This window comes from Tupaia chinensis, unplaced genomic scaffold (assembly GCF_000334495.1).
Source record: "Tupaia chinensis unplaced genomic scaffold, TupChi_1.0 Scaffold000346_1, whole genome shotgun sequence".
In the NCBI taxonomy this organism is placed as follows: Eukaryota; Metazoa; Chordata; class Mammalia; order Scandentia; family Tupaiidae; genus Tupaia; species Tupaia belangeri.
The window spans coordinates 1,130,943-1,145,310 of record NW_006159840.1 but is presented as its reverse complement, the minus strand read 5'-3'; the positions used below and the strand labels follow the sequence as shown (position 1 = coordinate 1,145,310).

At 49.2% G+C, this 14,368-nt stretch overlaps 1 long non-coding RNA gene across 1 annotated transcript in view; it reads left to right on the top strand.

Moving 5' to 3' along the window:
• The window catches only part of LOC114008463 (uncharacterized), a 10,842-nt gene extending 2,342 nt beyond the window's left edge, over positions 1–8,500 (top strand). Inside the window, exons 2-3 of the long non-coding RNA XR_003549994.1 lie at positions 65–1,249; positions 7,910–8,500. This is a non-coding gene — a long non-coding RNA (uncharacterized LOC114008463). The remainder of the gene's footprint in view (positions 1–64; positions 1,250–7,909) is intronic.
• The last annotated feature ends 5,868 nt before the right edge of the window (positions 8,501–14,368 follow it).

Genomic DNA, 14,368 nt, shown 5'->3' with positions numbered 1-14,368 from the left:
ACTGGGACCCCTTGCCGGCCAGGTCACCTGTGTTTCTGGGCCAGCCTTTGACAGTGCCTCTCAGGTGCACTGCAGAGAGCGCTGCCTTCGCCTGGCCTCCCACTTCTCCTACGTCTCTCAGGTGCACCGCAGAGAGCACCGCCTTGGCCTGGCCTCCCACCTCTCCCACGTCTCTCAGGTGCACCGCAGACAGTTCTGCCTTGGCCTGGCCTGGCCTCCCACCTCTCCCACGCCTCTCAGAATTTCGCTGCTCTTCTCCAGGCGCGGTTAGCCACCGGGCTCGCCCTTAGCAAGCTTTTCTCCGTGGGCAGGAGAGGCTGAGGAAGCACAGACCACCTCCCCTCCTTCCACACCCAGGAGGAACCAGGCTGAGGCTGTCTAGGTTCAGCCCAGCCTCACTGCCGCCCCAGCCCATGACCAGGACCAATTTGACCTGCCAGCTCCTGCCTTCCTCAGTTGTCCAGTGAAGCCAAAACACTGCGAGCCTTAGAGGGTTGCTGGGAAGAGTGATTGATGACTGTGGATGAAGCACCAGAAGGCCCAGGACACAGGATACGCTTTCTAAGTGGCAGCTACTATTACTGCTGTTTTTCCTAGTGGCTGAGTTCATAATGCCCACCATCGGAGGCTGTCCTAGGGCTTACGGACGCTGGGTGGGAGGAAACACCTAGTGTGGGGGCACACAGACCAGGCCCCGGGATGCTGGGGTCCATTGCTCCGTCTCTCTGGTTGACCTGCTACTAGAGTAGGCCTGACACCGCCTTTCAATGACTTTCCCTTCTTTCCCACCTTTCATTGACTAGCCCCGTGTCTTCGGGGGGGCTAGTCCCCCAGTCTAGTCCATGTGTTTACCTGTCCTCTGGACCCCAGGCCCAATCTGGCCTTTTCCTGGCCTGCCTTTCGGTGTAAACATGTCCTGGACCAGATTCAGAATCTCAGTATCATCAAGAGACCTCTGGCCCCCTAGGCCCTCACTCAAATGTCACCTTGGCGTGGCTCCCCCTCACCAGATGGACACTCCTCAAGGGGCTTCCTTTCCTGCTCGGCCTCCGCAGCCTTTGCTGCCATGTATCCTATGCATATTTTTATCCTCTGTTGATGGTTTACTTTTCCGTGTTCATCTCGTTTGTTTAGCTTCCCTGTGTCCTGCAGCTATACCTCAAGCTCCCCGAGGGCAGAAAGCGGTGCCTGTTCTGCTCCCCTCTGCTTTGCCCCCACCTACAGCAGTGCTGGGACCTAGCAGTGCTCAGTAAGTATCGTGGAATAAAGGGCTCATCTGGCCTCCCCACCCCAGCACATGCCCACTCCCACGCCCCTTCCTTTGCTCATGCATGCCCACCGTCTTCGTTGCACCCCGGTGCCTCCCAGCTAGACGGTCATCCCAGGAGGTGACCTGGGTGCCCCTCAGTGTAGCACCCAGCCTGCACGCGAGGTCATCTTCCCATGATGCAGTTCAGAGGGGCCACTTTCAGTGGCTCTCTCTGTTTTCCAAATTAAGTCCCCTCATCCTCCCTTTGAAGGTCCTAATCTATGTCCCTCACCAAATTGTCTCCTTACGGACAGCCAAACAGAACTACTTGCTAATCCTTAAATGTTTGGATGTCCTAAATGTATGCCTGTTCACATGAAGTTCCTTCCTCTTGGAAATTTGCCTTCTGCCCCCTGCCCCCTCACTGCCCAGCTGGCCTGGTTCTCATGTCAACACCTCCATGGCAAAGGCGTCCCCCAGTCAACATCGCGACTCCCTTCCCTACAAGCGTACTCTTGGCCTGTGCTCCTAACAGCTCTAACAACTTCTGCGGAATGCTACCATTGCCTTTGCATTGTGGTTGTCTGGGACTTAAGTTTTAGTTACATTATTAAAAAACAAAGTAATCTGAGCAAATGTGCAAATAGACCCAATGTAATTACTAAGAGAGCGGGGTGGAAGGTGAGACCCACAGAGTTCAAACTCCCCCTTCTTCCTATGACCAGTGACACTGGGCAAGTTGTCTAGCTCTCTTCTATAAAACTGAGCAATAATGGACCTGCATTTTTTTGTTTGGTTGGTTTTGGTTTTTGGCTTTTTTTTTTCTTTTTTTTTTAGAGAGGTTTTCACTATAGGGCGTGTGCGCTCTCCAGACAGAGACATAGAGACAGAAAGCGAGAAATCACCCCCCAGGGGGGATGGCCACGCCGCAATCCCTTCTCCTCCATTCTCTTCTCAGGATCTTGGGCACACACGCACATGCGCCCGGCGTGAGTTCAAGCCACCAGGTCCCAGACGCGAACCACGGTCAACTACGTGGGAGTCCAGCGACATAGCCATTACACTAACTGCTGGTTCCTGGTTTTTGGTTTTGCCATAGGGTGCATGAGCTCATCAGAGAGAAGGAAAGTAAGAAATTACTCCCCAGAGGGGAAGGCTATCCTGCAATTCCTTCTCCTTCCTCCTCTCAGGATTCTGGGCATGCACACACACATGCCTGGCATGACTTTCAAGCCACAGGGTCTGGAATTCAACCATAGTTAACCATGTGAAAGTCCAGCACCTTAACCACGACGCCACCTGCTGGTCCTTGGACCTTGTAATGTTTCATATAAATCTCTTAGACTAGTCCTTGAAACACAAGTCAGCCATTAATAAAACGAGCACTAAAAAATACCACTTCCCCAGAATAAGCAAGTGTCATCACGTTATATTTGCTTCAGGCACGTTGTTATAAAACTAATGTGGGGCCGGTTAGTGGTGCACTGGTTAAGACAGCTGGGTTCCATATGGCTGACTGTGGGGTTTGAGTCCCAGGTCTGGTGGCTTAAAAAACACAGCAAGCATGTGTGCATACCCAAAATCCCAAGAGGAAAATAGAGGAGATGAGATTGCAGCATGGCCAACCCCCCTCCCCGGGGAGGGGAGAATACTTTCTCATTTCTCTCTGTCTCTCCAGCAAGCACATGTAGAGCAAAGTAAAATGCAAACTGAAACGATTTAGCAAAGTAAAACAAATGACATATGAGCACATCACAGACATGACTGAAGTCTTCCTGCCCCTCAGGTCCTAGCCCCGTCTTCCTTACTCTCCAAAGCGGCCCGTCCTTCAGGGCTGGGTCTGGGAGAAGGGCTCAGGGCCATGGGCAGGGACTCCTGGGTCCCCTCTTCCAGCACATGGTCAATGTCAGGGTGGACCCCAGGTGGGCACCCCCCCTTGGCCTTGTGGGGTGGGGAGAAGACCCAGGAAAGGCCAAGTGAGCTCCTCAAGGGCCTGGGCCTCTGTTGCCCAGGTGTAACTGGTAGAAGTTGTCTGGGTTTTAATTCTTTTTTTTTTTTTTTTACTTTTTTTTGGAGAGGTTTTTCTCGCTATAGGGCACGTGCGCTCGCCAGACAGACAGAGAGAGACAGAGAGACAGAAAGCGAGAAATCACCCTCAGGGGGAATGTTCACGCTGCAATCCCTTCTCCTCCATTCTCCTCTTGGGATCTTGGGCACGCACGCACAAGCGCCCAGCGTGAGTTTAAGTCACCGGGTCCGGGACGTGAACCATGGTCGACTACATGGGAGTCCAGTGACATAGCCATTACGCTAACTTCTGGTCCCCAGCGTTTTAATTCTTTTAACCCATGGGCATTGCACACAAGGAGCAGGTAGTACTTGGAGTGCTCAGAAAACCCATATAAATGGCTCCATACTCTTCCATCGCTTCTTTTTCTCTCTTTACAGTATATTTTGAGACCTTAAAAGTGTCCATACAACAGCTTTCCACCCCTTATTAAGAGGCACCTAGCTCCCTGTTAGTTTTTCACTAGAAAACCCAGAAACCATACCGCTGTGAAGGTATTACGCATGTTTGCCACGTGTTTGTGCAAGAATTGATGCAAGGTAAGCACCTAGAAGCAAACAGCTCGACCGTGTGGTGAGCGTATGCTGAGCTCTAGCGGAACGCTGCGAGATTGCTTCTAGAGGTGGTCCCAGCCATGTCCACCCCAGGAGTCGTCCGCATCCACGCCGCACCTGCACTTGTTAGGCCCCAGTATACGAGCACACGCGGTCAGTGTAGAGACGGTCTCATCATTCGGTTTACAAGTCCCTTATTTGGTCAGACCGAAGCCAGTTTCCGCTTGTATTTACGCGTCATTCAGGGTGCTTTTTCAGTGAGTTGTGTCATCCTGTTCTCTGCTCGTGTTTTCTTTGTTATTTCTGTTTTGTCTTTTCTGATTGGTTTTGGATAACTTATGTATGTATTTGCATGTTCTACTTCTTTGTCAGGTATGAACATACTCTCTTCTCAGTCTGAGGCTTGTCTTTCAACTTCCCAGTGTCTAGGGATCACACATTTTAAATCCCAGTGCCATAAAGTGGACCGGTCTCCTTCACAGCTTCTCCTTTTTGAATCTTTCCACAAAAATTGTGCTCTGGACCGAGATCTTAGTACCTTCTCCTGTACATTCTCATTCGATCGCGTTTTTCAGATCAAAGCTGCCTTTGTCCAGAGCATGCGGGGGTCTGGTTTTCCCCGTTCCTCCCACGCAGACGACTCACTGTCTGAGTGCTCTTATGGGACAATCATCCTCTGCCCTGACTCACACCGCACCTCGGTCCTACATTAGGTCCCCCCGTGGGTAACACTGTTCCCGAGCCCTCACTCCGTCCCACTGCTCCTGCCCGTCTCTGCGCTGACCTCCCACATGCAGGACTACTCCCATGAGCACTCTTGATGCCTGACAGGACCAGCCCCTTCTCACCTTGCTCCTTTACAGAACTGCCTTGGCTCTTCTTGGGCATACACAATTTACATTTCCTTTCTTTTAAAAAATTATTTGATTTTTTAATTTTAATGTAATTTTAATTTTAAATTATTTAATTAAAAAAAGTTATTGTTATTATTTCTCAACCTGCTACATGGTATGTGTGCTCATCAGAAAGAGAAAGTGAGAAAACAAGCCTGCAAGTCCAGGACGCGAATCGTAGTCGGCCAGATGGGAGTCCAGTGCCTTAACCACCATGCCATCTGCTGGACCCCCAAAGTTACATTTTCTTAAGTTCTACACAAATTCAATTGACCTTGATTTTAAATCATGTATGCACTTTATTTTCTCTATGGCTTTGTAGGAATTTTGAGAGAAAAGCTGATCATTCTCATCTTTATATCTTTTGACTTGGGGCCAACAGGTGGTGAAGTGGTTAAGGTGCTAGACTCCCACGTGGCCAACCATGGTTCGAGTCCTGTACCCAACAGCTTGAAACTGATACCTGGCATGTGTTCGTGCGTGCCCAAAATCCTGAGAGGAGAATGGATAAGAAGAGATTGTGGCGTGGCTATCTCCCCTGGGGGATGATTTCTCACTTTTTCTCTCTCTCTCTGTGTGTGTGTCTGGTAAGTGCATGTGCCCTACGCCAAAGTCTCTAAAAAAATTAATCAGTATCTATTCCTTATTTGCACCATCCAATATAGTACCCATTAGCTATCTGTTGCAATTTAAATGGACAGTACTTAAGATGAAGTGTAAAGGGAACCAGCAGTTAGCGTAATGGCTATGTCGCTGGACTCCCACATAGTCGACCGCGGTTCGTGTCCCGGACCCGGTGGCTTAAAACTCACGCCGGGCGCATGTGCGTGCGTGCCCAAGATCCCAAGAGGAGAATGGAGGAGAAGGGATTGCGGCGTGACCATCCCCCCTGGGGGGTGATTTCTCGCTTTCTGTCTCTATGTCTCTCTCTGTCTGTCTGGCGAGCGCACGCGCCCTACAGTGAAAATCTCTCAAAAAACAACAAAAAAAAAAACAAGATGAAGTGTAAAGAGAAGTTGCCTGTCTCAGGAGCCGCGGTCAAGGGCCCGCAGCTGCTCCGTGTGCCTAGCAGCAAGGACTGCGCAGAGCTCTCCGCAGTCACAGGAAGTCGTGGCACGGCACGCGTGTAGACATGGCGATCAGTAGTTATTGGTCCAATAAGAATGATTGTTTCATGGCCTGGAGCTTTGTAAGACATACTAACTTGAATTCTTTTATTTTTAGAGAGAGTTTTGCTATGCACTTGCCAGAGAGACAGAACGAGGCAGAGAGAGAGAGAAAGCAAGAAATCATCCCCCAGGGAGATGGCCATGCTACAACCCCTTCTCCTCCATTCTCCTCTCAGGACTTAGGGCACACACGCACACCTGCCCAGCATGAATTTTAAACCAGCAGGTTCACGACTTGAGCTGCAGTCAACCGCGTGCGAGTCCAGCAACAGCCATTGCGCCATCTGCTGGTCCCAACGTGAATTTTTTTTGAAAAGGTCATCACTTCAGCTTATTGATTGGAAATTTTATAGCCGGTATTTTTACTGTATTTAGGAATGGATAGATCAGATATTAGAGAAACTTCAGCATGTATTGACTTTCCAAAATAACTCATTTTAATGGCATTTGTGTTGTTTGGGCAACGTAATGCACAATAAAGATGAGTTTGTTGAGTATACTACATTAAATGTGGAAATACAACTTTTTTCCCAAGAGCCGTTGGAAGAAAATTTGGCAAGTGAATTAGTGCATGTTCTCAAGCCTAAGGAAAAAACTGCGCAATCATATTTTCTTTCTTTTTTTTAACAAGTGGGGAAAAATGTTTGGGACTCTCATTCTCTCCTTATTTGGCATGGAAGAGCTTTTTTTACCTTAGTATGTGAATGTAGTGAAACTACAGAGAACTTCCATTGTTCTCTGGCCTATAATTAAACCCTAACATTGATGTAAATGGACTAATAATTATCTTTTGCTTGTCCGTTGATTACAATTTGCCCTTCCCTAGAAGAAAGTTTCTGTTTTTCAGGGCAATGTTACAAATGTTATTATCCTTTTAAAATAATTGCTTTCTTTATACTTGAAACATCTTGAATCTGAGAGTCATCTTCAGAGAAGGTGGTAGCCAAGATAAAAGATGCTAAATAGGACTAAACTTTTCAGAATTGAATTATGGTAAGGTCGGAAAATTTACGTACTCCTAGGAGACTTCTAGGGTTCGTATTTGCTAATGTATAGACGAGTAAGTCTTCATCGCTTTCCTTTCCATGGTTGGGGGTTTGGTGCTATTGTAACAACCATGAAGGCCAGCCCCATAGCGAAATGGTTGGACCCTGTATATGGGGAGTCAGATCACACTTGGTGATGATGGTTCAGATCCCAACCCTGTCACCTTGTGAAACCTGCTGGGCATCTATGCATGCCCAAAATCCTGCTGGGAAGAAGAAATAAGAAAAAAGGCTCACAGTGTGACCACGCCCTGTTGGGAGGTGTTTTCCTTTTCTCTGTTTCTCTCTCTCTAGCTGGCAAGTGCTCACACCCTCTAGCAATTAAAACAAAACAACAACAACAGCCACAGAGTGAAGCACATCGCGACTCTTGGAGCTAATTTAGGGCCAGAGCGCCAGACAGGCTTCTCCTGTGCCACCCCGAGCATGCGGAAGGGGCTGTCTCCAGTGCAGGGTTGAGGGTAACTGTAGTTGAGCAGAAAACAGACCCAGCTGGCGAGGACTGCCTGCTGCAGGGAGAGGAGAGTGGAGCAGCTGTAAGTGGGAAAGTGGTCCCCCTCCTGCAGGTCAGTGCAGCCAGGAAGTGCGGATCCCAAGATACTCCCTGGGGGTCTCTGCAGTTCTAGGAAAGGCATCCCCCCTCCCCCCTAGTACGCGTCACAAAGCATCCCATCTGATGAGTGGCATTTTCCCCACTGAGCTAAAGAAACTCTCGTAGAATATTTCATTTATATGCCATGTCCATTCTAGCATGGCCTTGGAAGCTCAGAACATGTAATCGCCCTTCATTCAGGAGACATGTGAACTTGACTTGCATACATTTGAGACTAGCAGAGCCACTTAGCTCGGGAGTGAGCCTAGCCAGCCCTAACGTCAGCGTCTCCACACGGCTTTGCTGGTTCTTCTATTTTAATTTAATTTTTTTTTCAGTCATCAAAGATGGAAAGTGAAAAGGAAAAAGTGTACTCTTTGTGAAAAAGAGTGTAAAAGAACACAAATTGCTTGCGCCGTGGTAACGTGTTACTGGGGGCCTGAGAAGGGCTCCTGAAGAGGCCACTTCCAGTCACTAAGCGCTTCTGCGGTACTGCCCCGAGGGGCTGCTAGGGGGCCTCATTACGGAGGAAACTGTCTTTCTGAGATGCCTTCCATGGTTTGATCACGGTTCCTCTGGGGAGGAAATTCAGGAGAGACCCACCACCTCTGACCCTTAATGTACGTAAGTCACATTGTGTAACCTTCAAAGATGAGCAAGCCATCTCGGGAAGTGGCAGGCATCCATGCAAACTTGATTTAAACTTCTCAACTCATTGAACTTGAAAACTGACGAGGGCCCTGCTGCGTGGTGCAGGCAGAAGCGTCCGGATCCGCAGTGCTGGAAACCACATGGCTGCCCAGGTCCGGATCCTGAGTCAGCCTGACAAGCGGGGAGAGTGTCCGAGATCCTGCTTGGCTGGAGGACTGGGAGAAGGGGATCGTGCAGGATGAGACTCCGCCAAGTGCGTCTGTCTCTCTCTCACACTCACAGGCTCTCTCTCATGAAATAAATAAATATCTAAAAAAAAACCCCAAAGGCTAACATAGTTACTGAAAGTTATGTAATAGAGGTAAAGTTCTTGGAATGGAATGGCACCTGCATGACCTGTAAAACAAATACCTTGCAAAGACTGTGTTCGATGTTGGCTTTGCTTCCTTTTTTTGGATGGATGAGCTTCTCAGCTCATCTGTGGAGGAGTCCCGACCACTCCATGGTGTGGGCCACTCCATGGTCCTACTGGACTGTCTGCAGCTCACACCCAGGCTCTCCTCGGTGAATTCACACACACCACCAGACACATCCCATTCGAGGAGATCTGGCCACGCTCACGCGTGACGTCGTGGTAATGTCAGCTTGAAATAGTCTCCGGATGATGGCTCACGAGGCTTGCACTTGCTGACTGCAGACAGGGAACCACCATGCCCTACACCATCCCGCGTTTCATGAAATCACACATACTTTGTAGACTCGCCATAGGAATTCTTTATTTTAGCCAAACACAAGTAGGTGCACACAACACGTTTCGTGGTATGAGTGGTGTTTCCATCCAGGTGTGCACGGAAGGTGGCCTAGAGAGAGGCGCTGGGGCTGGTGGCTGTGGTGGTCTCTGGGAACATGGTGGCTGCGGTGCCTCCAGGAGGGCCACAGGCCACGGGGCACTGAGGAGCCCCAGTGAAAACATACTGTGCTCTCCATAATGACCTCCTCAGAGTGCCTTTGACGTGGGCGTACCATAGGATTCCTTTCAACTGAAAGACATTTTAGAAGCCACACCATCTAATGTCCTTATTTCATGAGCCAAAGAGATCACATGACTTGCCTAAAGTGACTGCTCAATTTATAGCTGAGTGGGAACAGGACCAGGTGTACACACTCGTAAATCCCCTGACTCCGATTAACTGTTAATTTTTTTCGTAAATTATTCCTTTGGTTACAAATTAGTTTTGTTTTTTTTTAATTGTCAGAGGGCACGTGTACTCAGCAGAGAGAGAGAGAAAGCAACTCTCAGTGGGGTGTTGTCACGCCCCAACCCTTTTCCCTCCAGTTCTGCATCTCAGCAGGATTTGGGGCACACGCGCACTTGCATCGTTTGTTTCCCCACTGTCAGCCATGCGGGGTTTAGGTAGCCTTTAACCACTGTGCATAGAGCCAACTCGGACTCAGATTGTGCATTTTTAAAAAGTTTGCCTTTTGTATATAAAAATTAACTTGTGTGAATATAAAGCCTACTTCATTCTTCACGGAAATACTATCATCTGTTACATTTTTTACAGTAAAGATTGGAAACTTTCATTGTAAAAATATGGATATTTTTAGCATTTTAGTTCGTTTATTTATTTCATGAGAGTGGGAGACAGAGAGAGAGGAGAGAGAAAGAGATGAGCACCCATCAAGGTCTCACGCTCCCTCCCCCAGGGTGCTCAGTTAGCCAGTCAGGGATATGTGGCCGGCACTGCAGGTCAGCCAGGGAACCGAACACGCCATCTTCCGTATGGATCCAGCTTCTCTTGAGCAGAGTGTTACCGCGGTGCCACAGAGCCGGCCCAGATTTTTGGCATTCATAACACTTGAAAAATAAAATGATCAGGGCCAGCAGGTAGTGTGAAGGTTAAGGCCCTGGACTCCCACATGGCTGACCACAGTTTGAGTCCCGGACCCAGCAGTTTGAAAATCATGCTGCACACATGTGTGTGAATGCCCAAAATCCCAAGAGAGGAATGAAGGAGAAGGGATTGCTGTGTGGCCATCTCTCTGGGGGGGGGGGGGGGGTTTTTGGGGGGGGGGGGGGTTCTTGCTTTCCCTCTCTCTGGGAAACACACACACTCCTTATGGCAAAACAAAACAAAGAAAGAAAAAACAATCTAGTAATTCTAAAGCATTATATTTGTTTATGAAAAAAGCAACTAGTCAGATCTAGCCAGAGCGCTACTCCAGCTCACTGTTTTGTACGAGGTCAATTCCGGCAGCGTACTGCGGTTGGGAGACTTGGATCACTGGGAAAGCCCCGTGGAGGCCGCACAGAAGCTCTTCCATGCTTGTACCTTCTGTGAGTCTTAGGCTATTTTAAAATAAAAAGTTTTTTTTATAAAAAGTAATGATCTATTGCTAACCAGTCCTGAGACACCTGTGCCAAAAATGAACAAGCCTTCGAAGGAAACGTCCTTAACCCCCAGTGTGGCTCCTGGGACCGGCTCTATCCTCACCCTCGCAGTTCATGGTGGCTCTCGGCACACTCAGGGCTCAGAGGTGCCTCGGAGTTTTCCAGCTCATTACAGCCGAGGCCTCCTTCTGAGCGCTGCTTCTCTGGGGACGTGCTCTTGTGTCCCGAGGACCATCTACGAGTGGACTCTTGGAGCCCAGCCTCTTCGCGCTGTCACTGTCTTGACAAGGGACACAGCAGCCTTAAGCTATTCCTTCTGCTTTGACATCTGTGTTCATCTTTAGATCGGCAAAGAATAAGTTTCACCAACACCGTGATCAATCATGCTTCCCCAAGACAAAATCTTGTATGCAGACCATGGCTCAGGGCAAAAATAAAGGTCTTCGTGTTTCTTCTGCTCTTTTATTGTTTATTCATTGGTGTCAGTCAGTGACATGACTGCCGAAGGCTTGCTGTCTTTGCTTAATGAACACGGGCACGCAGGCCAGACAGGATCTGTGCAGAGACACCGACAGCCTGCCCGAATCATACCAGCATGGCTGTGTTTACTAACTTGGCTCTCTGGGCACCACCAGCCCGTGCTGACATGTGCAGCTGCCTCGCTATTTCCGTGTGGCTCTGTGGCTTTCAGTGCACCCCTCCCAATCCCGCAGGAGGCCCTGCCCCGTGTAGTGTTCTCAAACCCAAGCATTTTGGGGAATCCCCAGGGGCTGACTCTTACACGGCCCCCAAATATCATATTAGCAGTTTTCTCATTTCTCTTGCACGTCTACTTTTTTTACATTTGTTTATATTTCCAGAAATCTCTGGGAAAATGGCAGGGGTGGTTTCCAGTGTACTGTGGAAATGCAGCTTACTCATGGATAAAGTCTCAAGTCTGAGCACAAGGAGAAAAGAGTGCATGGTCCAAAATCATACTTGAGAGTCCTGTCTGCGATCTGGGGGAGAACGGGGCGGTTTCTCTGGCCAGGGATCGAGCGATGAGACTGGCCCCTTGTTGGAAAGCAGAGAACTATCGGTAAAATGGGGATGCGTACACAGGGAGGCGTGGGAGTTTCAGCAATGGCAGACTCATGGCCACTGGTTCACACTCACCAGGAGAACTCTGCCCCCGGCGGGAGTGGGAAGACTGGCCACTGCTTTCTTTTCCCTTTTTTTAGAGAGAGAGACGTTTGTTATGGGGCACGTGAACTCACCAGAGAGACAGAGACAGAAAGCGAGAACCCCCCCCAGGGGCATGGCCATGCTGCAATCCCTTCTCTTCCATTTCCCTCTCGGGGTTTTGAGCATGCACATTCATACGCTCAGTGTGAGTTTTGAGCTACAGGGCTGGGACTCAAACTGCAGTCCACCAGGTGGGAGTCCAGTGACATAACCATTAAGCCATCTTCTGGTCCCACGGGCACTCCCTTCTTTCAAGCTCAGCCCACATCTCCTTTGCTGGCCACCTCTAGTTTACCCTTGAAGTTTCCATCTGTCTAAATCCCACACCCAGAGTTCAAGTACCTTCCCACAGGTCTTCTGGGCTCCGACCATCTCCCCAATATTCGGTCTGTGTGCCCAAAGCCCACAGACACAATATGGTGGTCACCTAATTGACCAGCTGGTACATGATTGAGACTCTGCTCCAGGTCAGCCAAAATGCCCTGCCACGTGCTAACTCAGTTAGCCATGTGCTCTGGCCTGCCCGCTGGGGTCCTCCGTAACCATCCCCTGACCATCCAGCCCTTCCTAAGGTAAGCCCCACTTCTCAGTTCATCGAGTATTTTCATCACCACCACCACTGGCCCAAGCCAGTGTTCACTTTCAAGCTTAGGTTTGCCCGTTGTGTGGAATCTGAAATGCTGCCCCCGTCCTGTCTTCCGCCTACACCACAGCTGATGTGCACACACATATTACATATCCACATCTGTACTCATGTCCACACTCGCACCCTTTCTACCCTAACCAGCTTTGGGAGCTAGAAGCTAATGTGGAATTCCACCTGTTACTCATTAGGCTGGGACGTAGATAGATCATGTACCCTGTTCGTGTCTCAGTTCCTCGTTAGTAAGATAAGGAGGTGTAATAGAGGCTACTCCATAAGATTCTCTCCCTTGCAGTAGAAGAGACTAGAACACCGGAAGCTGACAGCTTAGTGTAACGTCAGACAAAAACGAGACGAGGGCTCTGTCAACGCTGGCTGTTGTAAAAATCCTCTCCATTCCTAGGTTGCTCAGTCCGGCCTCCCTGGGGCCTCTGTCCTAACCTCTGCTTGTTCCTCCTAACTAGACATTCCCCAGGACGCACTTGTTTCTACGCCTGCCACAAGCTATTACTGCCTTCTGAACTGCAGGGCTGACGGCCCTGCATCATGAACTTTCCCTGTGTGCAAAATGCCCTGCGCTCAGCCGGACTCAGATATCTACAGACAATTCATTCAGAAGCCAGGTCGTTTTGAGGGAAACCCAATGACTTATGTGGTTGTCAGTTTAAACAGTCATCGTTTTGAACCTCTTTTTATTTTTTTAATGGTCTAGTCTAAAAATACCTTCCCCTATACCCAAGTGGGAAGAAGTCAAAGTCAGGTCCTCGTGACTTCCAGAAACCTCTCTTTCTCGTTCATCCAAGACCAAGGCAGCCGTGATTTCACACTATCAGAACAGCCCAGGCCCTGACGCCGTTGCTAATTATTGCTCTGACGTTTCTGACGTGCCTCTGACCGGCCCTCCAGGAGCGGGCGATGCCAACACAACCACTTCACCAAGGAAACTTGGCAGGGCAAAGCCGACCCGGGCCTCAGCGCTCCCGCCTCGGCGTGCCACTGGCAGCCGTCCGTTCAACGGAGTGCGTATTCTACCTCAGGTCCAGGGAGAGACGGGCTAGTTTCAAAAATCTTCCCACGTGGATATTTCGTGACTGTGAAATTTCCATCAGAAGCCATCAAGCCACTTTGCACAGATGCGAAGTCTGGAGCTGCCGCCGTAATCCTGGCGGAGGTGTGAGATGATGCAAAAGTCCGAGGAGTCATAGCCTGAGAGTGAGTCTTCAGATGGCCCGAACGGTGATGGCTCATCTGTTACTCAGCCCAGATATTTGAGAAACTAGATTCAGGAAAACTGTGAAATTGAGCTTTTTTTTTCTTTTCTTTTTTTTTAGTTTTTGTGTGTGTGTTATAAGGTGCTCACCAGAGAGACAGAGATAGAGAGAGACAGAAACAGAGAAAAAAGAGAGAGAGAAATCACCTCTGGTGGGGAAGGTCATGCTGAATCCATTCTTTGGTCTCCTCCTCCGGATTTTGGGTGTGCACACACATATGCCCACATGATTTTAGATCTGGGACTCAAATCATGGTTGACCTTTGGGGAGTCCAGCACTGTAGCCACGCCACCTCTGGCCCCGAAATTAGGCTTTTACATACCAGCGCTACGGTCGGATTTGAGATTAGTGTTGTTTCTGGAAAGACGATGCTAACGGACAGAGTGACGGGTCAGGGCCAGGTGGTGGCATGGTGGGAACACCCGATGCACTGTGACGTTGACCCACATAAGAGAGTCCCAATGCCCACGATTTGAGACTCCAAAGCTAGGGATGGATTGTGATTGCGGCACAGAGATCCTCTTGTCTCTCTAGATCTCTGGGCCTGTCTCAGTCATGGGAGAAATAAATAAATAAACTCATCGTGTTGCACGGTGGCGAGCGGAGCATCTCAACA